Consider the following 26,585-nt stretch of genomic DNA (forward strand, 5'->3'; position numbering starts at 1 on the left):
ACACAATGCAACAAGCCATGATTCAACAGCAACCTATGCTCAACCCAAAGTCTGGGTTGTGTTGTGTGAACCAGGTCACTGAGGTAAGAGGACTTTCTAAAGCAGTTTGACATGTGGCACAGGAATCACTGTTAAAATGTCAAGAAAATCTGTTGGGCAAACCTTAGATGGCACAGAAGTCAGTCTGTCACTCTCTCATTTTAATCTTACCTTTCTTCCAAGCAGTTCAGGCTGGCATCAATAGGGTTACCTTGTTTTATCCTCACAACACAACTCTGTGAGGTAAAGTTAGGCAGAAAGTTGGTGGAGAATGTCACCCAGTGAGCTTCATGACTAAGAGGGGGGTTGAACACGTTATTTTTGGTCACTTGTGGTTTTACATGGTTTTCCTTCATCTGAAAAATCATGTGTAGACCGCATGTGAGTGCCAAAGGAGAACATGAGAGAGTGGCATTGTGGCATTGTGAAAGAGAGGGAAGAAGTAGGAAGGCAAAAAAAAATCTTTCTTCTCACAGCATCTTTCTGGAGAGAAAAATATTTCCATTTTAGTTGTCTATATCACCTGGAAATCTCAGCTAGAAATAATTGTTTATCTGACACTTCAGAACCATAAAGAACTTGTGACAACAAATCTGTAAAACAAAGAATTAAAGCAAATTATATGCCCCGTGGGAAGAAAATGGCCATCCACATTTGAGTGCAGAAAACAAATATCTTACTATATATACAAATGAGAGAAGAGAAGACAGGAAGCCCACTTGAATTGTGCTCACATCTGCATGTGCAACTTCTTGCACATTTGAAGGCAAAGTGGTGGAGTAGCTTTCCCCTTTCATAGAGAACGCTCCCGTTTTCCATAAACAGCAGGATCCTATCTTGGGTTGCATGCACATAAGACAGATCAGCCCTTTCCCTGTATGCAGTGGAACTGTGTAGGTTTAGGTTACTGTGTTCTGCTACACTATGCAGCTTTTCCACTACTTGTAGTTAAGGGATCACTGACCAGAGATTACTATTTTCCTTATCCTCTCCCACAGTCTTTGTACAGTGTATAAAGGGCTGTTTGTATACAACACTCCTGAGTATTTGAACTTCTGGTCTTACAAACTTTCTGACTGACTCTGAGGTGAGGTGAACAAGTAGAGTCATACTAAACACAGGGCAGTAAGACAGTGCCGACTTTTTGAGGGCCCTGGGGCAAGGCACCTCAATGGGCCCCCTCCCTCAGTGACTCTTCCTTCTCGCAGCCATTGCCACCAGCTGCTGTTGGTCCTCATCCTCTTTCTCAACATTGCTACCACTTGCTTGCTTGACAGGCAGACAGTCAGGGAGCAAGCAGGCCGTGGCATCTCCTGCTCCTCCTTCTCACCACCAGCATTGTCTGGGCCAGAGCGGGAGGCAGGTGAACAAGAAGTTTGCAGGTGAGGAGCAAGTCCAGGGGTCTCTTGTCAGTGGGCCCCTGCTGGGGTGTGGGCCCTTGGCAGGAGCCTGATCATGCCAACCCTTGATACTGGCCCTGCAGCAAGATGTCATGATCTGTGCCTTGTTTCTATGCATAAGGCCTCAAATACTGCTATTTATTAACTAGAGCCGTGTTAAAATAACCTTGCTTCTATTTGTCTAAACCAGGGGTAGGCAACCTGGTGCCCTGAGGGAACATTTGGGATTATGGAGTGAAAATTGCCTCTGGTTTTTGGAATATAGAGTTGAAGCCAATTGTGGCAGTTCAACTGATGGAAGCAGTTCCATCAGTGGAACTGGGAGGGGGGGATTCCCACGAGGGTGCCATTGGTTTAAAGCCATCGTATGGAAAGCACCCAGTGCAAATGAATGAAAAATGATTAAAATATTTATTGTAAAAATGAAGAAGACTATCACCCCAGTTTTGGGGAAATTATACATTTCCCAGATACGAATTTAAGCCACAATTTTCCAAAATTAGGAGGAAGAATGCTTGTTGCCTACCAACACAATATTACGAATTCTATAGTTTCCCATTTTTCCTTTAGGCAAAATATATGTGTAGTATGTTTTGTGTTCGGGAAAACAGATATTCTATATAGCGTCATATATTGTCATATATCAATAAGAAGCAGCTATTTCTGTGTGATTTCAGAGTTCACTCTTCTGATTTTGATCGTTATGCGCTACAGTTGTGTTTCAGAGATATTCTGAATTTTTAGTCGGTACGCTCCCCCTCGCCCCCCACCCCGCCCCACATGCACACTTCCCTCTTTTGTTTTTTGGTAACAGCATTTGGCATTTCCCGGACAGCCCGGACTCCATAAGGTCTCAGAGTTTGAATGCTAGAACGGCTTGAACATTGCCTGCTGAGACTGAAGAAGAACTTGAGTGAAAATAATCCTCTTCTTTGTTCTGCTTGGTTTGCTTTTTGTTTGCCTGACAGATGTCCAGCCCCTGTGCGTGTGCACGGAATGGCTCCTCCGAAGGGTTGCCAGGCCTTGTGATCAGTCAGCTTATTGATTTTGGGATATCCCCGTGCTGCTCATTGCCACCACTCAAGGCAGGCGAAGCTTCTAGGCCTGAAACCGCTTGCTCTCTCCCTTTCCCTTCTCCCCACTCCCTTGACATACACAGACTGACACATGATTCAGGGAGACTTCCTATTGTGAAACTCCAGAGGAAAGCAGGTCTCTCCTTTCTTGAGCCTACTGTGCAACTTTAAATGGCAGTGGGTGCCTGATGGTGATGGTGGTGGTGGGGTGGGGGAGGAAATTCTGTCAAACTGGCAGATGTGATGATGTGTATTGATGTGCCATGACATGTCATTTCAAATGGGATGGAAAGCGCTGGGGCCACAAGAGGCCATGTGGTTTGTCTAAGCCTGCCTTTGCTTGGTCTGAATAATGGATGTACGGATGGATCAAAGGTACCATTCGGAATGTGGTGGTGCACCCCCCCCACACACACACAAAGACTCTAGGCTGGATATATCTGCATCCCATTTATTTATATCTGTGACCCATTTACTGATATCATTTATTTAACCCATTTATTTATATTTGCGTCCCATTTATTTGTTTACTTGTTTATTTCTTTAAACAGTGCCACTTTTTGCTGCTCTCAAATGACAAGTCTACTGTTTCAGGAACATAGGGCTGGCCCAAGGCATTTTGCTGCCTGAGGCAAGCAACAAGACGATGCCCCTGCCATTCCATGTGCAAAAGCTGACTGGGTTGGGAGTTGAATTTTTTTTCAACATTGACAATGGGACAGTATCCTCCACCACACCTGAAAGCAGCAGGTTAGCTTCAGGGACGCAGGGCAAACCACATGGCACACAGTTCTCTCCTCCAACACATTGCTGCTGCCTCCCTGCATTTGCCGCCTGAGACAACTGCTTCACTTTGCCTAATGGTAGGGCTGGCTCTGCAGGAACATGAATGTAAGAAGAGCCATGCTGGATCAGACCAGAGGCCTATGTAATCCAGTATTCTGTTCTCACAGTGGCCAGCCAAATGCCTATGGGAAGTCCACATCTAGGACATGATCACAATAGCACCCCCATACACATGCACACGTGCGCGCGCGCACAGATGTGTTCCTCAGCAATTGGTACTAAGAAGCATACTGCCATTGATTTTGGAGATAAAATATAGCCGTCATGACTAGTAGCCATTGATAGCTAAGCTAACTAACCACTGATAGCTACTGATGAAAGAAATTGCCTCAAATTCTCTGTAGATAAAATGAAGTATTCACTATGTGGTTTCCCTGTCAACATCTAACAGGCCACCCCTTTTTTGAGATATATTTATAATGGCTTAGAACCAGGATCTGCCTCCATGAAGGGAACGAACCTTCTGCGAAAAGAGGGGCTCTACCTGCAGAAGGTCCCTCTGTCTGATTTTGGGGGATCCCCCACACACCACAGCTTACCCCTTTCAGCAGGGCCTTCTGTCTGTCTGTAGCATTTTCAGGGGGCTGGAGGGGCTGCCATGGGAAGGAACGGGGGGGAATCCACTTCCATCTGCCCAGTTGATCCAGCATAACTCTGGATCCAACCCCCTGTGTATCAGAGGTTCTCCCAGACAATGAACCCCACAGGTCAAAGTGGCAAGAGCCACTGGAGCATCTCCTAGCTAGGAAATAGTCAATCAAGAGAGTGAAGGGATTCCAGCCAGCCACAGGCCATGTAAGGTCTAGGGAATCCATCATGTTAAGCAAGTCCAATCCGGTACCAGCTTCTGTAAGGCCTGGAAAGTTGCACCAGTACGTGCTGGCTTGATATTAATAGTCTTCCCAGTGCTGCCAAAGTAGAGGCTCCAATTCTGCTCTCAGTCATCTGCTCTGTCGTTGATGGAGCCTTGCATCTAGGTGTGTGTTCTGCATTCTTTGCACAGCTTTCCCTTGGTTCTTGTGGTGTTGCCTCATAAGAGGGTTACATTCTGGTGGGCTCGTGAGCTGGAGGAAGTAGACTCTCTCAGCTGGTGGGGAGATATTCCAGTCATCTGTGACTCTAAGAAGTAATATCATGGGGAGGGCCTGTCTGTATAGAGGACTTCATGTGCCTGCCTCTAGACTTTCATACTGCTGACTCAGGGCTGGTTCACACATGCATGTACATCACTTGATTTCTCTACGCTGGATCACTCAACACTTGCTGACATCCCTGTGGAATGTCTGAACTGACTCCATTGACATAAGCCATGTTTGAATGTAATGAGAAGTAGTGTGAGAATTCTGTCTATGATCTTAGGTCTGCAGTGGCTCATTCACACATGCAAGCCATCACCTGATATTATACAGAAGAACATGTGTGGTGCGAACATCTCAGCATCTGATATGGTGGGCTCTTTGACAAAAAGTTCTCATGCCCTAGTCTTTGCAGGCTGTCTAATATTCCCAATATGGTTTAGAGCACAGGTGGGCAGAAAATAGACCTCCAGATCTTTTGGACTTCAACTCCCAGCATTCCTGATCATTGGCCATGCTGGCAGGGGTTTCTGAGAGTGGAAGGCTAAATCATCTGGAGATCTACCTTCTGCCCACCCCTGGTTTAGAGGAGGTTGTATACTAACTTGTACAGCAGAGTGCACATCTCATATGATTTCAAAAAGAAACATAAAGAGATTGGTGATGGGAAACCAAACAATATCCCCGCCATGAGAGAGCAGACCACTTACCAGGGGTAGTATCCAACTGTGTTGTTCCATTAGTGCAAATGATGTTGTGCTAGTAGAAACTAGGCTCTGAACTATGGGCAAGAGGAGAATCCAACTAAAGTTACTTTTGCGCGAGCACAGTTGCACAAGCAGTTGTGCATTACTCTTGTACCGTTGTGCAAGGGGTTGTGCATTCTGCTTGCATAACCCATTTTGCAACCAGTTACACAAGTGTAATGGGCAACCGCTCGCAAAACGGAAAGATTCAGAGGACCTCTGCTAACGCTTTTGGAGATTGCGGAATGACACCATTGGATACTGCCCAAAGTGTCTGTTGAACTGCTCTGGATAGGATACTCTGGTAAGGAATAATCATTCAGATATGGACTACAAAATAAGAACAACAATTGGAGAACTGGGAGGGGGGGGAATACCACTGGAGAATGCTTGTGCAAATATGCCCTTTATTGCCCTTCCGAGTGATTGTGTCCAGTTCTGAGTTCTTTTATTGTTTTTACTAATTCTTTTTAATTGGAGTTGCTATAGTTGACTTTCATTTATCAGTTCAGTTTATGATATGCAGAGCTCTCTTATGTACTCAGGTCCAGACTTACCACAAAGCAATCCTAGGTGGCTATGTAGGGCAGCACTTTGTAGGGGGGCAGCATTTTGCCGCCACAACAGGGCTGGATACGTGTGTGGATGGTGATATGACTATTATGAATTTCATGGTCATCCTAGAAGAGACAATGATCCGGCTCACACATAATGCTAATTCATTGTTTATTTAACCTATGGTTAAGCCATAGTTTGTTGCCCTACCCAGAGTTTGTCTGGCAAACGATCGAACAAATATTGTTTGTTTCACAACTCCTTTGACCTCTCCCTCCCTGTATCCCAAATGCAGCACTATACTACTGGAATGTATAGTGGTTGAGTTTTTTGCCCACCACCTCTATAGCTTGGCAAAACAATCCAGGAACAAACCATGGTTCTGGGTTCACATAGGGCCAAACTAACATTCTTTTAATTACACATAGCTGAGCTATGTGTGGTTGTCTCTACTCTCCTGCAAGTGCACATAGCCCCAATTTGGATCAGGACTGTGGCACTTCAGGAGAGTTTGAGCTTCCTTCCCCACACCCAATTTTTGTCCCAAAATTCTATCCCCCTGCCCCCGCACAGGGAGGTGAAAAAGAAAAAAGAGTATTCATTGAATGAAGACTTTTTCTTTTTAAAAACCCTCTGCGGGGATACACGTGTGTGTGTGAAATTTCAGGATGAAAATGGGCTTAAACCCTCCTCTCCTCAAGTGCCATGGTCCCAATCTGAATTTCAGGAGTGTAGGGAAGGCAATCACGTTTAGTTCAGCAATGCTTGATTAAAGGGACATTTAGTTTGGTCCACTTAGACCCGGTTCACATGTTATGGCCAATTCCTGGGCTGTTTAACCGAGAAATTAGCAGGGTGCACAGGAGTGAGCATGCTGCCTCCTTCCTGGTCATCACTTCTGCTTTCAGTTAACAACCCAGAAACATCCCATTCCTGGGTGGTTTGGTGATGTGTGAACCCAGAAACTTTGGGTTGCTTAGCCATAAACAACCTAGAGTTAATAACGACAGACCATGGTTTAAACAATCCAAACTTCACAACTCAACAACAAACCATGGGTTCTCTTTCTAGGATGTTCATGGTTAACAAACAATGTTTGTTAGCATGGCTGAGTTCACATAATATGACAACCCAGAATTCAACAACTCATACCAAGAGTTAACATTATGTGTGAACCCAGCCAATCTATTCAAAGCGTGCAAGTAGTGCCTTTTTCTGAAAATCCCAGCTGTTTTTTTTCTCTAAAAAACAAAAAATTTTAAAAAATTTGGTACAAAAAATGGGGTGGGGGCACAGTGGGGCAGCCCTTTGACCCGGAGTGAAGCCAAGTTGTTTCCCCAAACTGATCTTTCCAATCAGATTCAGCGAGTTGTGCCAAGGGACGCAAACCTCATTTTAATGTTGCACGTTAATGCAAAACAGGTGTCATCGTGATGATTGTAATGGGAAGAACAATGCCCTGCCAAAGATCCCTTTAAAAATACATTCCCCCTAATTCTGGTGAAGTCAAAGAGCCTCTAAGGACATGGTAGAGGGAGAGGCAGGGGACCCCTTTCTGTCTAGAGCAGCTGTTAAAACTGTCAAAACAGCCTCTACGTCCATTTGGCCAAAGTAGTAAATGTAGCACTAACGAGATTGTGAGTCTGCTCCACAGCTAGCAAATAAACACCTTCAGTGCTGACATGTTTGTTGCCACATCTGCTTAAGGGATGGGATTAACTATCTGCTTAATGTCACACTTCATTATGCTGCAGTTAAAAGATACCTCCGGCAACACTTGAGAGAGCGAGGGGGAAAACGACTGCGATGCTGAGATTGGTGAGAAGGGTGGGCTTCTCTGAAATCTAAGAGGAAGAGAAATACCCCATGCATGAAAGGTATGATAATAGCTTTGGTTGTTGGCATGTGAGTGATATCAAGTTACACTGAACCGCTCAGAATGAAAAGACCGCTTATTCGCAGAGGTGATAGAGACAGAGATCAAAAGTGGCCAGGATCCGAAGGACTGAGAACGGAAGGGTGTGTGTGTGCTGTGTGCACATTCCATGTAACTTTTAAAGCCCTCTGTGGTAATGGTATAGGGTACTTTGGAGCACTGGTCTTCAGATGGTGAGCCTGGGCACCATGGAGCTTTAAATGGGAAGGGGCAAAAATTGGGCCCCCAGACCTAGATGCCCCCAACACTGTGCATATATTTCTGCCAATTGAAGGTAACACTTCATGCATCGGATGATGCGGACTGGGTCCACGAACGCTTATGCTATCATAAATGTGTTTGCTTATAAGGCACTACAAGACTATCATTTTTTCTGCAACAGACTAACACGGCTGCCTCTCTGGAAACTGACGACGATGATGATGGTGATGATAAAAAATGAGGGAGAGTAGGAGAGAGAGAATAAAGGGGTGGGGGAGAGAGAAGATGAATCCCCCATGGAATCACTGCAGTTTCAGAGGATATAGTGGTGGCCCGCAATTTGGATGGCTTTAAAAGGCGACCAGACAACTTCATGCAGGATAAGTCTATCAATGGCTATTAGTTGGCTATCCTCCAGGATCAGCGTGCCTCTGCATACCAGTTGCTGGGGAACTTGAGCAAGAGGGTGCTATTGCACTCATGACCTGCTTGTGGGCTTCCCGGAGACAGCTGGTTAGCCACAGAAAGCTGGACTAGATAGGCCTCTGGTCTGATCCAGCGGGGCTCCTCTTACGTTCTTATGATACTGCACCCTAAAATACACCCCATTCTCAGTTCATATTGGGGCAGAGGCTGGACATCTTGGCCTTATCGGTGCTTTGCATGAACTGGGAGTGTTTCCCCTATAATACACACAATACTCCACTGTGGTTTTAGGGGAGGGACCCTGGCGCAGCGGTGAGAGCATATGTCGTGCATGCAGAAGGTCCCAGATTCAGTCACCGACAGCACCACTTAAAATGGTCAGGTAGCAAGCGGTGGGTAATACTAGAACCCGGGGTCATCCCATGAAGCTGATTGGTGGAAGACTCAGGACAGATAAAAGGCAGTACTTCTTCACACAGCACACAGTTAAAGTATGGAATTCGCTAGGGATGTATGAAACACTTATCTTGTTCCGTGCTGGGCAATCTGCGGTGAGGGGAGGCGCTCCGTCCCTCCTGCCGGAATCCTCCCCGGCTGGCTCCACTCCACGGCGGCTCCATGGCGGAGTTCCAGCTGCTGCCAAGCTGCTGTGGCTGCAAATGGCGGCCGTCATAGCGGCCGCCATTTGCGCGCTTGCAGTCAGCCGTGATAGGCTACATAAGTATTTATGTAGCCTATCAGGGCAAACAGCAGGGACGCAAATGGCGGCCACTATGCCATTTGCGCCCCTGCTCTTTGCCGCGATAGGCTACGTAAGTATTTACATAGCCTATCACGGTAAAGGCAGCAACACAAATGGTGGCCGCAGCAGCCTAGCAGTGGCCGGCCAGGAGACCAGCCGTAGCTGCCGCCACGGGATATACAAAAGTGACTTACCTTTCGCGGATTATGTTGATGGTGGGGGGGGAGGTGTTCCGACCCTCCCCCCGGAATCCTGGCCAGGGGGGGAGGCGCTCCGTTCCTCCCCCCGGAATCCTCGAACGGCCGGCTGTGCTCCGCGGCAGCTCCGCAGAGCAGCCGGCCAGGCCCGGCCCGGCCAGGCCAGAGCCATCCGCGGCCAGAGGGCTCTGGGTAAAAAAAAACAACAACCACGTACGCAAATGGTGGCGGCTATGGCCGCCACCATTTGTGTTCCTTCTTTTTACCGTCTTAATCTACATAAATATTTACATAGACTATGACGGCGAAAATAAAGGGGAACACAAATAGCGTAGCGGGCGCTATTTGCGTCCCTTTTTGATTCCCCGTTTTAGCCTACGTAAATCTTTATGTAGGCTAGAACGAGGAATCAAAAGGGGACACAAATAGCGCCCGCTATGCTATTTGTGTTTCCCTTTATTTTCGCCGTCATAGTCTACGTAAATCTTTACGTAGGCTAGAACGGGGAATCAAAAGGGGACACAAATAGCGCCCGCTACGCTATTTGTGTTTCCCTTTATTTTCGCCGTCATAGTCTACGTAAATATTTACGTAGATTAAGATGGTAAAAAGAAGGAACACATATGGTGGTGGCCGTAGCCGCCGCCATTGCGTACGCAGTTTGTTTGTTTTTTTTAACCCACCCAACCATGATAGGCTACGTAAAGATTTACGTAGCCTATCACGTCTTTTTTTTTTTTAAACCTAGCCATTATAGGATACATAAATCTGTACGTAGCCTATCACATCTTTTTTTTTTTTTTTTTTACACAAGCCTGGAAATGGCGGCAACGGCAGCTGGTCGGAAGACTGGCCGCCACCGCCGCCGGAGCCGCCGGTGGAGCTGCCGCCGCCCGGAAGATCCGCCCCAGGTGAGTCTTGTCCTGGGGGGGATTGACGGGGAGGGCGGGGGGCAGGCCGTTCCGCCACGGAGTTCGGGGGGCCCGATGCACTGGTATTCCGCCTCACCAAGATCCATGGCGGAATTCTCTGACATCCGTACCGCTGCCGCACCCGCTGCTGCTGTATCTGCCGCCACCACCAGGTAAGCTCCATCCCGGGGGGATTCCGCAGGGTGGGGAGGCCTCTGATTCTTTAGATTCTCTGATTCTTTAGTATCCGGCCTCACTGGAGTCCGTGGTGGAATTCTCTGACATCCTTAGAATTCACTACCACACAATGTAGTGATGGCCGCCAACTGGGATGGCTTTAAAAGGGGATTGGATAAATTCCTGGAGGAGAAGGCTACCAGTGGCCACTAGTCCTGATGGCTATATGCTATCTCCAGTATCAGAGGCAATATGCCTATGTACACCAGTTGATGGGGAGCATGGGCAGGAGGGTGCTGTTGCACTCATATCCTGCTTGTGGGTTTCCCATGGGCGGCTGGTAGGCCAATGTATGAACAGAATGCTGGACTAGATGGACCTTGCTCTGATCCAGCAAGGTTCTTCTTATGTTCTTATGGAAGAACCTCTGCCTGACACCCCAGAGAGACTCAGCCTCTCAGGGTAGGCAATACTGGGCTTGATGGAAAAACAGTCTGACCTGGTGTAAGGTAGTTTCCTGTCTTGCACGTGGCAAGGGAAGATCAGGTACTGGTGGGCCTGCTGTCTTTTAGGGAAGTGGCTCCACCACTCCTGGCCTTCTGATCAGGGAACCCCATCATTTCATGGGACACTTGTTTGCTGACAAACCTCTCTCCTCTGCCAACAACATATTGCCATACGTATTTGGTATCTCTTATCCCTTGAGAACAAGAAAAACACACCTAATGGTAGCAAGTGACTTTAGAATAATTCTTTTGGGCTTGCTTTCAAATTAATCACCCACTTCACTTTATATCTTGGACGGTAAGCTTATTTAACAAGGTTCCATGAACATAAGAGCAGGTGTAGTGATACGTTGAAGCAATACTTTCTCCCTCTCTCCTGGGGTCATCCCATGAAGCTGATTGGTGGGAGATTCAGGACTGATCAAAGGAAGTACTTCTTCACACAGCACATACTAAACTATGGAATTTGCTACCACAGGAAGTAGTGATGGCCACCAATATTGATGGCTTAAAAGGGGGTTAGACAAATTCCTGGAGGAGAAGGCTATCAATGGCCACTAGTCCTGATGGCTATATGCTACCTCCAGTATCAGAGGCAGTATGCCTGTGTACACCAGGTGCTGGGGAACATGGGCAGGAGGGTGCTGTTGCACTCAAGTCCTCCTTGGGAGTTTCCTGGGTGCAGCTGTTTGGCCACTGTATGAACAGAAATGCTGGACTAGATGGACTCTTGGTCTGATCCAGCAGGGCTCTTCTTATGTTCTTAAAAGCATGCTTGTACTGCTGAAGCCCAAGGCCATCTCTTGAGTGGAAGTATCTAGGGGTCACAACCAAATTAGTCTTTTGGACCTGGTGATGGGAGAAACCTAAGAGCTGGTTCACCAGTTCACGTATATTGCTCCGTCACTTGGTTTCTCAGTGCTTGATGACATGCAGATGAATGTGTGAATAGATGCCATGGAAAAACTTCACGACTGAGGGAATACGAAACCTCCATCTGTGGTGCTGCAATATCTTGAACACAGGAATGCGCGGCCATGCCGGCCGGCCAGACTAGAAACAAACAAAGCGACGATTCCCCTGGTGGCCGCTTGTACACATTACAACTGGAGTTGTACGGTGTGTGTGTGCGCGTGCGTTTATTAGCGTTCAAATGTGTAAAAATACAGTAGCAAATCAATGAATCATCGACTGGTCAAAAACCTGTGTGGACAGAGCCAAAGCAGGAGCAGAGAGGGGAACATCCCTACCTCATGTGATGTGCAGGAGCAGCCGATAAGAGGGGGGGGGCTGGTACCATTTCTGATGGAGGGTGGGAAGCTTGAATTCTGCTTTGCAGATATTATGCTGGGCCAGCATCAGCTCCTGGCATCCTTGGGCAACAGCCAGTGAACCAGGGCGCTGGCAAAGCCTCCTGCCTATGTCTGCCCTGGGCTCCCCTTAACGTAACCTTCAGGCCTTATGCTCTGAGCAGCACTGGGCAGCTGGGGTTAACTGCCATTTTGATTTCCCACAATGACCCCAACATAGCGTCGCCCTAGGGCAGGAAGGTTGAACCCCATTCTAGCAGGTTGAAATGCTGCTCCTAAGGTTTAGTGACTAGCAACAGGAAGCTACTCTAGGCTGGTATTCTGAGCAGCACTGGGCAGCTGGGGTTAACTGCCATTTTGATTTCCCACAATGACCCCAACATAGCGTCGCCCTAGGGCAGGAAGGTTGAACCCCATTCTAGCAGGTTGAAATGCTGCTCCTAAGGTTTAGTGACTAGCAACAGGAAGCTACTCTAGGCTGGTATTCAGAGTGTTTTTGCCCCGCCCCTTTTTGCCTTCAGCCCCGCCCATCACTGGAATGTGGACCCCAAGAGCTTCTCCAAAACTGAATTTGGCCCTTGGGCTGAAAGGGGTTCAACACCCCTGTCCTCCGCTACGTAATGGAGCCAAATCATGCGGTAAACTGTAAGGAGAGAAAAACACCTCATTGAAATGCTTTTTTTCAGTGGAATCTGTGTGACCAAGGGAATAATGACACTCATCTTGCCATGAAAACACCTGAAGAGCTAAAAGGCATATTAAGGCTCGGCTCACACATTCTGGGCAGGGTAAGCAGCTGCTTTGTTCTAATAAGTAGGCCAAATTAAACATTATCTCTGCAGCACTCTGTCCCTGGCACAGTCCAGCTCTGCCCCCTGGCCCAGAGAAACCCTCTATCCAAATCTTTTCTGTTAGGGCTGGTGCCCAGCTGCCCTGGGCTCTGTGTGAGGAAGAGTGGGATAGAAATCCAATCAATCAATCAATCAATACATGTCACTGGAAAAAAACACACACCTGCTTTAAATAGCTCCCTGTGACAGCTGTCTCCACTTGCATGGTGCTTCTGGCTAGGCAGACCAGAGAACTTTTTTCACCCCACTGCACGCTCTCTTTCCTTGCCCCCAAAGGTTCCGGGAGGTATTGGAGAAAGTCCTCTAAAGCATAGGGCAGTGAACTTTTGCTTCATGTAAATGGCTGTCTTCTTTTCTTTTTTGCCACATGGAGATAGCTACCACGGGAAGCCATTTCAAGTGGACTCTGCATAACAGACATTTTGTGTAGGGCTGTCATGTTTAGGAACGTAGGAAGCTGCCTTATACTGAGTAGACCATGGGTCCATCTAGCCCAGTATTGTCAACACTGACTGGCAGCAATGGCTCTCCAGGGATTCAGGCAGGATTCTTTCTTAACCTTACCTGGTGGTGGCGGAGGTTGAACCTGGGAACTTCTGCAGGCAAAATGATGAGGGTGTGATTGGGTTGCCTTGGGCCCCATCTACATGGAAGATTTCCTCTGGTTCTACTGCGCCTCACAGACAATCATGGCAGGTGACATTACCCCCACTCCGCGCGAAGTGCGGGTTTTTCTTCCTGAAAAGCCGCTTCTTTGCGAAGTCATTTTGCACTGATTTTCCCGTCACGGTGGCCTCAGTGCGGTTTGGGAGGCCGTGTGGTGGCTTCAGTGCTGGCTGGAGGGAGTGGCACTGATAGGCAGAAGGGAAAATTGTGCCATGAAAGGGTGGACATGAGGAGAGGTGTTGGCTAAACATGTCCCCTCAGAAATAATTAATTTTGTCCCATTCCATTTCACTGAGCATGCAAGTGGGGAGAGGGATGGGAACACGCCTGTTGTTTTAAATCTCCGCTCTTACAGAAGAGCAAAGATACGCAGGACTGTAACGATTTTAAAAGCTGATCACCCCCAAATGAACCTTATTCCTACTGAGAAAAGGTGGACACATGGAGAGGTGTTGGCTAAACATGTCTACTCGGAAGTAACTCTTTGTCTTCCATTGCACTTCACTGAGCACGGGAGTGAGGAGAGTGGTGGGGAGCAAGCCTCTGCTCATTCACTGCCCTGCTCCTAAGCAGTGGATGACATGCAGTTCTACTCACGGGACTCTGCCCACCCAACCCCCAACTAATGCGGTTTCAGGTACCGTTTGCCCTGTGAACGTGGGTTTTTCCTGATGTATACATCACATTAATGGCTATGTTTGCCACGGGAGGAGCAAACCCGATTTTATGAAAATCCGGACTTAAACGGAATTGCCACAAAAAGCATCTCCGTGCAGATGGGCCTTGGTGTTTACATAGAACAGGTTGACTGCTTATGTTTAAGTAATTCAGATGCTATTAGCTCTGTTTGACAACCATAATGACCTAGGATTGTTTGAAGAGGGACATTACCAGGTGATGGAGCCAGTCCTATTTCGGGCATATTTCAGTTTCCATTATGGAAATTGTTTGCACAATGGTGCAACAGGTGGCTACCAGGGAAAGAGCCTTCTCTGTAGTGGCTCCCATCTATAGAATGCCCTTCCCAGGGAGATCAGCTTTCACTGTATATGTTTAGACTCCAGGCTAAGACCTTCCTCTTCTAGCACGCATTTAATTTCTAATCTGGTGCTCTGATTATTAAGATGGCTCTTTATTATTAATAACATTTGAATATTTAATATTTTGATTCTTTGACTTGGACTCTTGCATTGAGCAGGGAGTTGGACTCGATGGGCTGGTAGGCCCCTTCCAACCCTACTATTCTATGATTCTATGATATTTTCACTGTCGTATTTATCATTTTGCTTGTTATTTTATTGTTGTTTGGGGATTTTGTTTTGTTGTTTAGGATTGTAAACTGCCCCGAAGGCATCTGCCAAGGCGGTACATACATTTAATAAACAAACAAATAAAAATGTTAGGCATGCCATTTTTACTTTGCTTTTGTGGGACAAATGTACTTTTTCGGTTTTTAAAGTTTTAAAAACTTCTACAAACGAGTCAATGGAGCATGAGGTTTCTGCATGCAATTGGGAACTGGATCTGGGTCAGGATGGGGGCGCAAGCTGTCCTGCCCTTAGCTGAGGCCAGAGAAGAATTATTCTGGCTTTCACAAATAACCTCCCAAGGGATGCTGGGTAAAGTGGCTGATGGCAGCCATACCTCCTTCCTCTCCCAGCAGTGATGCATATGTTGTTCGCCAGCACCACCACATTGTGGCACGGGCCCGGCTAAGGTACAACCCTTTGGTTGGCAGGTGGAGTACTACTTTGGTTTAGCAAATTGAGAGAGAATGGCTCCACCTTCTGGCCCACTGAAATCCTATCAGCTGGACACAAAAACCACATTGGGGTGTACAAAAGGCTCCATCCCCAAGCTCAACCACAAAACCCTGACGTGAGTTGAACCAAAAGTGCAAACTAACACATTAATTGTCCTGGATTCAGATCAGATTCAAAGTGGCCACTACTGCTAACCACACCACACCCTCCTCCCTGGACACATACTTTTGCGGTGACTGTGGACTTTCAAAGGAGGATAAATAAGAGCATTCATGTTCCCCTTCTCCCCGTGAAGAGCAGGGCTAACAGATGTGCCAACAGAGGCTGTTCTTGGGCCCATAGGCTCCTTGTGTAGTTTGAATTGTGGCTTGGTACCACGACAGTGTCCTGATGTCTGCTTCTGAGCACTTTGGCAGTGGAGTGCTGGAGCTTGCTATAATACCGTAAGATCATATTTTATATCATACGTTATGATAATATTTTAATCCTGGATATGTCCTAGTTGTTATAGCTGATGTTTAAAAACAACAATGACTGAGCTGTCGCGGCTTCAGCAGAAACAATCACTAGTGCAACATGTTTGGTAGTGGCAGACTGCCAGCACTGGATCTTGCCCAAGGTGTTCAGGAAAGGCAAAGAGCTGGGTCTAGATTTACTCACACATAGAGTAGACCCATGGAAGTCAATGGGATTGAATTATTCACGATTAATTTGAGCCCCGTTGATTTTGATGTGTCTGCTCTAAGTACTCTAAGTATGAGTAAGCCTGATTGTGGACACCCCGTTGTCCACAATTAAGACATACTGTAGTTAAACACATTTGTAAGGCCATATTTTTCAACGGAACCTCAGCATGCCAAACTGCAACCTGAATCGCACGTTGAATTTTAAAGATGTGCTCAAAATCTAACTGGGACTGGCAACCCTGTGGGCTGGCGTTAGATGAACGAGGAAGAGAATGGTGTGAATGCTGTACCATATGGCCTACTTAGGACGATGATCCATTAATGCAAAATAAACTCATTATACAATTAAAAAGTGGGATTTCTCTGTCCTCTGTTCCATAACTGTGATGAGTTTGCCTTGGTGTTGACATAGAATGGGCCAACTGCTTAAGTTTAGGGCATTCGGATGTTATTAGTTCAGTTTGACAACCATAACAACCTAGGATTGTTTGAGCAACAATGTTACCTGGTGATGGAGCTAGTCCTATTAAGGTTTTATGACAGCAGCAAATTGTTATGGTTTTAATCTTGCTATATAGTATACTATATGCGACATATAGACTATTAGAATGGTTAAACAAAATCAGGCACAATTACTTCATCATTTCTTCAACCGATTAGACAAACTGCTTGCCTTAGCATGTTTTCATGTAAATTGCAAAGGTAAATGTTGGAAGAAATATGTAGTTCTCGCATATGCATAAGAATCAAATATCGTGTCTCTGTTTGCATGTAAAGGCTCTGTTGATTTGCACTCACAAGGTATCAGCCAGAAATTCTTACTGTCTAGGCAATATTTATATAATTGTACAAAAGTTTATATTTTTTAATTACATTTTTCTCCCACCTTTCTTCAAAGAAGCTCAGGGTGTTATACATTAATCTTTTCCTCCTCACTTTATCCTCACAGCAACCCTGTAAGGTAGTTTAAGCTGAGAGATAAACTGGCCCAAGGGAAGTTTACTGGCTATATGGGGAACCGAAACTGGATTGCCTGGTCCCAGTCCTAGTATAATTTTATTTTTATTTTATTTTATTTATTTAAAACATTTCTATCCTACCCTATATCATTAAGATCTCAGGGCGGCCCACAGATAAAATCAATGTAAACAGTTGTTGTTGTTGTTGTTCAGTCGTTCAGTCATGTCCGACTCTTTGTGACCCCATGGACCATAGCACACCAGGCCTTCCTGTCCTGCGCTCTCTTCCAGGGCGTGCTCAAGTTCATATTCATTGCATCGGTGATGCTATCTAGCCATCTCATCCTCTGCCGTCCCCTTCTCCTTTTGCCTTCAGTCTTTCCCAGCATCAGGGTCTTTTCCAGAGAGTTTTCTCTTCGCGTTAGGTGGCCAAAATATTTGAGCTTCAGTTTCAGTATCTGTCCTTCCAATGAGCACTCAGGGTTGATTTCCTTTAGGATGGACTGGTTTGACCTCCTTGCAGTCCAGGGGACTCATAAGAGTCTTCTCCAGCACCACAGTTCGAAAGCATCAATTCTTCGGCGCTCAGCCTTCCTTATAGTCCAGCTCTCACAGCCATACATTACTACTGGGAAAACCATAGCTTTGATTAGACGGACCTTTGTCGGCAAGGTGATGTCTCTGCTTCTTACTATGCTGTCTAGGTTTGCCATAGCTTTCCTCCCAAGGAGCAAGCGTCTTTTAATTTCATGGCTACAGTCACTGTCTGCGGTGATCTTGGAGCCCAAGAAAGTAAAATCTGTCACTGCTTCCATTTCTTCCCCTTCTATATGCCAGGAAGGGATGGGGCCGGATGCCATGATCTTAGTTTTTTTAATGTTGAGTTTCAAACCAGCTTTTGCACTCTCCTCTTTCACCCTCAACAAGAGGCTCTTGAGATCCTCTTCGCTTTCTGCCATTAGGGTGGTATCGTCTGCATATCGGAGGTTGTTGATAATTCTCCCAGCAATCTTAATTCCAACCTCTGATTCATCCAACCCGGCATTTCTCATGATGTACTCTGCATATAAGTTAAATAAGCAGAGTGACAATATGCAGCCTTGTCGTACTCCTTTCCCAATTTTGAACCAGTCGGTTATTCCATGTCCGGTTCTTACTGTTGCTTCTTGACCCTCGTACAGGTTTCTCAGGAGACAGGTAAGGTGGTCTGGTACTCCCATCACTTTAAGAATTTGCCACAGTTTGTTGTGATCCACACAATCAAAGGCTGTAGCGTAGTCAATGAAGCAGAAATAGACGTTTTTCTGGAATTCTCTTGCTTTCTCCATGATGCAGCGAATGTTGGCAATTTGATCTCTAGTTCCTCTGCCTCTTCGAAACCCAGCTTGTACTTCCGGTAGTTCTCGGTTCGCATACTGCTGAAGCCTAGCTTGTAGGATTTTGAGCATCACCTTGCTGGCATGTGAAATGAGCGCAATTGTGCGGTAGTTTGAACACTCTTTGGCGTTGCCCTTCTTTGGAACTGGAATGTAAACTGACCTTTTCCAGTCTTGCGGCCATTGCTGAGTGTTCCAAATTTGTTGGCATATTGAATGCAGCACTTTAACAGCATCATCTTTTAGGATTTTAAATAGCTCAGCTGGAATACTGTCATCTCCACTAGCTTTGTTGTTAGTAATGCTTCCTAAGGCCCACTGGACTTCACTCTCTAGGATGTCCGGCTCAAGTTCAGTGACCGCACTATCATGGCTATCAGGGACATTAAGATCTTTCCTGTATAGTTCTTCTGTGTATTCTTTCCACCTCTTCTTAATCTCATCTGCATCTGTTAGGTCCCTGCCTTCTTTGTCCTTTATCATGCCCGTCTTTGCACAAAATGTTCCCTTGAGATCTCCGATTTTCTTGAAGAGATCTCTAGTCTTTCCCATTCTGTTGTTTTCCTCGATTTCTTTGCATTGTTCATTTAAGAAGGCCTTCTTGTCTCTCCTTGCTATTCTCTGGAACTCTGCATTCAGTTGGATATATCTTCCCCTTTCTCCCTTGCTTTTCGCTTCCCTTCTTTCGTCAGCTACTTGTAAAGCCTCATCAGACAGCCACTTGGCTTTCTTGCATTTCTTTTTCTTTGGGATGGATTTCGTTGCTGCCTCCTGAACAATGTTACGGACCTCCGTCCATAGTTCCTCAGGCACTCTGTCTATCAGGCCTAATCCCTGAAATCTATTCCTCACCTCCACTGTATATTCATAAGGGATATGATTTAGGTCATACCTGAATGGTTTAGTGGTTTTCCCTACGTTCTTCAATTTAAGCCAAAATTTTGCAAGAAGCAGCTCATGATCTGAGCCACAGTCAGCTCCAGGTCTTGTTTTTACTGACTGTATAGAGCTTCTCCATCTTTGGCTGCAAAGGACATAATCAATCTGATGTCGATATTGACCATCTGGTGATGTCCATGTGTAGAGTCGTCTCTTGTGCTGTTGGAAAAGAGTGTTTGCTATGATCAGCGTGTTCTCTTGGCAAAACTCTATTAGCTTTTGACCTGCTTCATTTTGTACACCAAGGCCATGCCTGCCTGTTATCCCAGTGATTTCTTGACTTCCTACTTTAGCATTCCAATCCCCTATGATGAAGAGGACATCTTTTTTTGGTGTTAGTTCTAGAAGGTGTTGTAGGTCTTCATAGAACCGATCAACCTCCGCTTCTTCGGCATCAGTGGTTGGGGCATAGACTTGAATTACTGTGATGTTGAATGGTTTGCCTTGGATTCATACTGAGATCATTCTATCATTTTTAAGATTGTACCCCAGTACTGCTTTTCCCACCCTTTTGTTGACTATGAGTGCTACTCCATTTCTTCTAAGGGATTCTTGCCCACAATAGTAGATATGATGGTCACCTGAATTAAATTCGCCCATGCCTGTCCATTTTAGTTCACTGATTCCCAAGATGTCGATGTTCAATCTTGCCATCTCATGTTTGACCACCTCCAGCTTACCCTGATTCATTGATCTGACATTCCAGGTTCCTAAACAATATTGTTCTTTACAGCATCGGATTTTCTTTTCACCACCAGACACATCCACAGCTGAGTGTCCTTTCGGCTTTGGCCCAGCCGCTTCACTCTTTCTGGCGCTACTTGGAAATACCCTCTGCTCTTCCCCAGTAGTATATTGGACACCTTCTGACCTGAGGGGCTCATCTTCCGGCGTCATCTCTTTTAGCCTTGTGATATGTTCCATGGGGTTTTCTTGGCAAGAATACTGGAGTGGGTTGCCATTTCCTTCTCCAGTGGACCACATTTTGTCAGAACTCTCTGCCATGACCTGTCCGTCTTGGGTGGCCCTGCACGGCATAGCTTATGGCTTCACTGAGTTACGCAAGCCCCTTCGCCACAACAAGGCAGTGATCCATGAAGGGGAATGTAAACAGTATAAAACAATAAATAATTTAAACGCCTAAAAACATATTAAGCTATTAAATAAGCTAAAACCAGTTAAAATCTAAAACAATAAAACAGTTAAAATAATGTGCTAGGGAATGCATTTAGCCCTCAAAGGCTTTGGTAAAAAGCCATGTTTTTACTTGGCGCTGAAGTGAGACCAATGTCTGCGCCAATTGGGCCTCCAAGAGGAGGGCATTCCATAACCGGGGTGGCACAGCAGAGAAGGCTCTCTCCCACGTCCCACCATAGTGTATGTCTCGCACTGGCGAAATGCAGAGGAGGGCCCTCCAACAGATCTCAGTCCTCGGGCAGGCAAGCATAGGGAGAGGTGCTCCCTCAAGTATCGAGGTCCCAAGCTGCTTAGGGCTTTAAATGTCATCACCAAAATCTTGAATTCCAACCGGAAGCGTATTGGCAGCCAGTGCAATTCCTTTAAGACCGGTGTTATGTGATCTTTGTGAGATGTTCCAGTCAGCAGTCTAGCTGCTGCATTTTGCACTAGCTGCAACTTCTGAGTCATCTTCAAGGGCAGCCCCACGTAAAGTGCATTGCAATAGTCTAATTGGGAAGTTACCAGCACATGTACCACTGTGGCTAGGTTATCCTGGTCCAGGAAAGGCCATAGCTGGCGGATCAGCCGAAGCTGGCCCCAAGTACTCCAGCCCACGGAGTCTACCTGGGGCTCCAGTGACAGGGATGGATGTAGGAGAAATCCCAAGCTACTCACCTGCTCCTTCAGGAGCTTACCCAGTTTCCAGACTCAGGAACCACCAATTCACAGAGCTTCCATCTTGTCAGCATTTAGCTTCAGTTTATTGGCTCTCATCCAGCCCATTATAGCCTCTAGGCACTGGTCCAGCACCTTTACCACCTCAGCCAACTCCTATGACAAGGTGAAATAGAGCTGAGTCTCATCAGTGTACTGTGACACCCCACCCCAAAACTCCTAATGACTTCTCCCAACTGTTTCATATAGATGTTGAACAGTATGGGGGATAGAATAGAACCCTGCAGCACCCTACAGCTTAAAAGCCATGGGGTAGAACAGGAATCCCCCAATACCACTCTCTGGAATTGGCCTGCAGGTAGGAGCAGAGCCACAGTAGCACAGCGCCCCCAACTCCCATCCCACAGAGCCAATCCAGTAAGACACCATGATCAGTAGTGTCAAAAGCCGCTGAGAGATCCAGGAAGATCAACAGGGTAGCACTCCCCCTGTCTTTCACCCGGAGTAGGTCATCAGTCAGAGCAACCAAGGCCGTTTCAGTGCTGTACCCTGGCCTGAAACCAGACTGAAATGGGTCCAGATGATCAGTTTCCTCCAAGAACGTCTGAAGCTGCCCAGTATAATATTCTATGCACTATACTACACTGGCTTAAATGTCTTCCAAGATTCACTTAGTACAGGGGTAAGCAACTTGTGGCCCTCCAGTTGTTTTGGCCTACAACACCCACCATCTCTCACCATTGGTTGTGCTGGCTTAGGCTGATGGGAGTTGTAGGGCAAAATATCTGGACGCCCAGATATTGCCCACCCCAGACTTAGCACATAGCCTCTCAACATTCTAGGCCAAGGTCTAGCACTCCATGACATCAGAGCAGGTAAGCCAATGGAAGCCAAAAGGTACATTAGATCTTTGACTGCTAAAGCCTTCTATCACATCAGCAAATCAGTTACTTCCTTCTAGTTTATTGATTTTGAATGTTCTAGCAGGTTATCAGAAAAGTCAGTTTCCACTAATACAACTGCATGTAGAGAAGGTATGCTGGGTGGAGAGTTTGCTATATGGTGAAGTTGTCAGGGGATTGCACCATCATATTCACAGCTCCACTCCCATTTACCATGTTGTTACTCAATCCATTTCCAATATCTTTGCAGTTGTAGGCTGAACAACAAGCTGCTTATGGAGTGAAGCAATCACATACTTAGTCTGCCAACTGCTAAATTCTAGCAGGTGAAAGTATAGCACTTAAAAAAAAAATCTTTGCAAGCTTTAACTATTCCCTTTTCTCTATACATTTCTACTGCCAAACTGATCAATCCAGCATAATCCAGTCCCATGCCCCACCCTGCTCCAGTATTTCTGCATTTCATCCCTCTGCAGATGCAGTGATATACCTTGCCTTTAGAAATGCAGCTCTTGAGCTGTATAGATACTGGCCAGACAGGTATATTTCTCAGCTAAGGAGAAACTGGAGTTGGGATGGCTTCCTCATCAGCCTGCGTTTTGTAGGCAGCTTAAGGTGCTGTGAAGGATGTCACAAATGTCCATTGTTTTAATTCTGTTCGTTCTGCTGAACTTGCACCCTTCATATTGATCCATTTATCCAGGCTAGGGCCTTGGTTTTTGCAGGTTTCCCCCTCTGGACTGCTGTTTTAAACTGAAATGGCTAGGCCTCATACAGAGCTAAAGACAGAACCTGCCCAACTGAAGTTCAAACCTTGTCTGTGTTAGATGAAACTGGAGATTTAAGTTCCCCTTATTTTGAATTCTACAGATTCTATACTAGAAAATTAAATCCTGAATAACAGTGGCATGATTGAGCCACACAGAATTTCCAAAATAAGAGCATAAGAAGAGCCCTGCTGGATCAGACCGGGGGTCCCTTTAGTTCAGCATTCTGTTCATACAGTGGCCAACCAGCTGCTGAGAGGAAACCCGCAAGCAAGACAGGAGTGCAACAGTATCCTCTCACCCATGTTCCCCAGCAACTGGTGTACATAGGCATGCTGCCTCTGATACTGGAGGTAGCATAGCATAGATACTAGAAATAGCAACAACTGCCCATGTTCGCTCTATGGGCAGTATCCCACAATGGGGCACAACTGATAATGTGAATTACATTGCACTAGCGTAGATTACCTCTAGCACAACACCAATAGCGTTAGGGGACATACCAAGTTTTTCGTGGAAACCTGGCAGATCAGCTAACTCTATTGGCGTCGCGCTAGAGGTAATCTACGCGAGTGCAACATAATTTTTGTTAGCAGTTGCACTCCGTTGGGTACTGCCCTATGTATGTAGCTACTGAATAAAGTCATCATTTATTATAGCCTGATCAAGCGTAATGGCCTAGGGTGAATATTCGCAATGTATATGAAATTATATGTAAACAAACAGTCTTGCTTAGGGGGATGTTAAGAGCAATACCATTTCTAGACTAGTATTTCTTCTACTTTATGAACTATTTGTTCACTCCAAACTGCTGCCCATTAATAAAGATCTTCTGTTTCTCTTAGCTACAGATACTTGACTGGGAAAGGCTTTTTCACTGCAAAGGGACAATAATGCCACCTGGTGGCCAACAATACTACAGCCTTGGTAGACTCTGTTAGCAAAGTATTGTCATTAACCAGAGTTCTTGAGTACAGATAACTTCTATTAAAAGTAACTGCAAAATGCCTTTATAATTGATCACTGCTCAAGAGGATATGGGTAGCCTGTTTTCTCATTCACAATTTATAAGCAGAAACATTGAAAATCTGCAGTCTTTTTATCACAAACTGGGTATGCATTCACTATTCCAGACAAGCAAGTCTTGGAGGAGACTCGGAATCTGCACAACCATGAAATATGGCGTCAAATTTTTTGAAAACAAACTCAACAACTAAGTTTCATTTAATTCTCTTGTTGGATTAAATTGGATCTTTTTCCTGTTTTCCATTACTATGACAGCATCACCTTTTTTGAGTCAGGGCATAAAGCTCTTTTTTTATGTATGAGAGAAACACTCTGCCTGCTACAAAATACACTATATTATTATTATTATTAATTTGCCTGTAAAAGCAGTTGCATGTTTCATTTTGTTCACCATTAGCATTCAATGGAGAACATATCTCACCAAAATCATTACATGCATGTTCAATAACAACTTACAAAATATTGCATCTTCTGATTAAAATGAAGCATTTTGTTGTTATAAAACAAGAACATTGTTTTTGAAAGTTGCCACTTCTCAGCTGAAGGCTAGAGGCAAAGGAAGCATATCCTACCCCTTGTGCTGAACATCTCTGCTGCACAACTGGGAATGACTATTTTATTAACAATGCCTAAAAGTTGTACCAAAAAAGGTAGCTCCAGATTTCATGGTCTGCCTTCCCCACTCTAGGATAAGCTCCAAAGCAGTTACATAAGTATACAGTAGTGTAAGGCCTATTACTAGAGATCTACCAGAGCAATTTTGCTCATTTTTGTTTTAAATGGAAGCTTGAGCAGTGTAGACATGCAGAAAATTTAGAAACTTTAAAAAAGCTCGAAGTTCAAGCTTTAGTAGCACAACAGTATGTTTCTTGGTTCCCTGCCAAACAGTCTCCTGTTGCTCTATGGTTCAGGGCTGGTTTATTTGCTCTCCACCAAACAGTGCCTGATCTGACATCATGTGTTTTCCACCTGAAACTTAAAGAAATGCTAAATGACGTTTTTAAAAAGAACATTTTTTTGGTTTCAATTTTGCCAGTTTGTGTACCAGACAGATTTTGCTCATTTTAGTTTTTTTCACCTTTGGAAAAACAGGATTCAGTGCTAGTTTTGTGTGTCAAACTAATTAAACTAATTTGTTCTATTTTCTCCCATTGCTCCAGCTTTTTGTGTACCAGACCAATTTGGCTCATGTGGGCTGAGATACCAAACCAAGAAGTTCCCAGGACTTCATGAGACTGTTATCTGTCACATGATTCATGGTCCATGTCATGTACTGAACCTGAACTCTGTCTGCATGACTGAAGGAACATGTCAGAAAGACTACCCAAAGGACTTTCAAGAAGAAATGAAGGTTGCAGTAGACAGTTACCTGAGATACAAGAGAAGTGAGACTGTTGAAATGTCAATCGGAATGGGAAGCCAGGCAATAGCCGCTGGGTTGTCCCTTACAACCCTGATTTACTGCTCAAATATGACGCATATATCAAGGTCGAGATTTGCACTAACATCAGTAGTGTAAAATATCTTTACAAATATGTGTACAAGGAACATGACAGTGCAACCATCAAGATCACACAATACAAAGCCATCCTGCAGACAGTTTTCTTGTGTTTGTCACTTCTCTGACATCAAAGTTCAAGTTATTGACACCAAATGCCAAGGACATAAAATGGCTTCACGTTGACCTCTAAATGTGTCTAACATTGTCTTCCCAGAAGTATTACAGTGATTTAAGATTTTAAGTTTAATACATCACTTCATTAAAAAAAATTATCAGTTGATTCTATGTAAAGTTGTTCCAGCTGCAAGGGAAACAACCAAACATATTTTCATCCAATCATTCTCAGACTCCTAGCACCCATGGAGACACGGGCTTTACACTAGTGTTGAGAGAATACTTCATAGGGTGCCAACATGTTTAAAAGACACTACATAGATATCATTAAATACATAGAGACCAAGACACATTGTCAGGGTTCACACAACATAACCCACACTCAAGGGTTGAGTGTGACTTGTCACTGAACTGAAGGTTTTGTTGTCTAAACCTGGCCATGCTAATAAACCATAGATTGTAAACCACGAACAACCCATGAAGAGAACCCATGGTTTGTTGGGTTGTGAACTGTGGTTGCTTGTGGTTAACAACCATGGTTTGTTATTGTGACTGGGTCCAGACAACATAACCACCATTTCAACAACCACCCACAGTTCAGTGACAACCCACACCCAACCTTGAGTGTGGGTTATCGCGTTATCTGAACTCAGTGACTGGGAAGCTCTGGCGTGGGCTGGTCCATGAAGTCATGAAGAGTCAGAAGTGACTGAGCAAATAAACAAAACAAGGATGCATTTGGCATGCAATCCTATGCATGTTTAGACAGAAAAAAGTCCTACAGCTCCCAGCATTCCTCAGAAACACTGGTTGGGGAATGCTTGGAGTTATAGGTCTTTTTTCTGTTTAAACATGCATAGGTTTGCACCCTTAATGTCATGTCTAGTTTGGCCCTCTCTTACCCATGATTCAGGGAAACAAAGGGAACTGAAGTCTAATCAATTCCCCAAAGTAATGGGCATAAACATTTGCTCCACTTCAATAGCTACCAAGATCTGAATACATAAAAGGAGTGTCATGACTTTGTGTACATCCAT

The 26,585-nt window shown here is 45.3% G+C and overlaps 1 long non-coding RNA gene across 1 annotated transcript; it reads left to right on the top strand.

Moving 5' to 3' along the window:
• Positions 1-1,117: 1,117 nt before the first annotated feature.
• LOC146359766 (uncharacterized) lies at positions 1,118-25,712 on the top strand. Its single transcript, XR_014786762.1, has 4 exons — positions 1,118-1,421; positions 7,493-7,615; positions 10,055-10,151; positions 25,094-25,712. It is a non-coding gene; the product is annotated as an uncharacterized LOC146359766 (long non-coding RNA).
• The last annotated feature ends 873 nt before the right edge of the window (positions 25,713-26,585 follow it).

The sequence above is a fragment of the Heloderma suspectum genome, chromosome 1 (assembly GCF_057233095.1).
Source record: "Heloderma suspectum isolate Gila_16-S chromosome 1, 16-S_ref, whole genome shotgun sequence".
In the NCBI taxonomy this organism is placed as follows: Eukaryota; Metazoa; Chordata; class Lepidosauria; order Squamata; family Helodermatidae; genus Heloderma; species Heloderma suspectum.